The following is a 693-nucleotide window of genomic DNA, read 5'->3' as shown; positions in this document are numbered from 1 at the left end:
TTAGGACACAAATCAAGCCTTTACAGATTCAAAGGCATAGAAACTATATCCAGCATTTTCTCTGATCATGATGGAATTAAACTCAAGATTAATTTCAAGAAACACCCTCAAAAATACACAAACACATGGAAACTGGACAACCTACTTCTGAATGACTTCTTAATTACTGAAGAAATTAAGTCTGAAATAAAAAAATGTATGGAAACATGATAATGAGTACACAAGTTTCCATAATCTATGGGACATGGCAAAAGCAGTCATAAGAGGGAAATTAATAGCAATTCGTGTGAATAAGAAAAAGATGGAAAGGTGGCAAATTGATAATCTAAAATCATGCCTCAGGGAGTTAGAGAAACAACAACAAAAAATCTAAAAATGCCAGGTGAAAAGAAATAATAAAGGTTCGAGCAGAAATAAATAAAATAGAAAATAAATATATCATAAAGAAAATAAATGAAAGCAAAAGCTAGTTATTTGAAAAGATTAACAAGATTGACACACCATTGGCTAGACTGATCAAGAAGAATAAAGAAAGAAACCAGATAAATAAAATACGTGATGAAACAGGCAACATTGCAACAGACATAGTAGAAATACAAAATATTATTAGAGGATACAATGAGTGACTATATGCCAACAAACAAGATAACTTGGAGGAGATGGACAAATTCCTGGATGCATATAATCTACCAA

The sequence above is a fragment of the Tupaia chinensis genome, unplaced genomic scaffold, assembly GCF_000334495.1.
Source record: "Tupaia chinensis unplaced genomic scaffold, TupChi_1.0 Scaffold145202_1, whole genome shotgun sequence".
Lineage (NCBI taxonomy): Eukaryota > Metazoa > Chordata > Mammalia > Scandentia > Tupaiidae > Tupaia > Tupaia belangeri.
Note: the sequence above shows the minus strand (reverse complement) of the source record.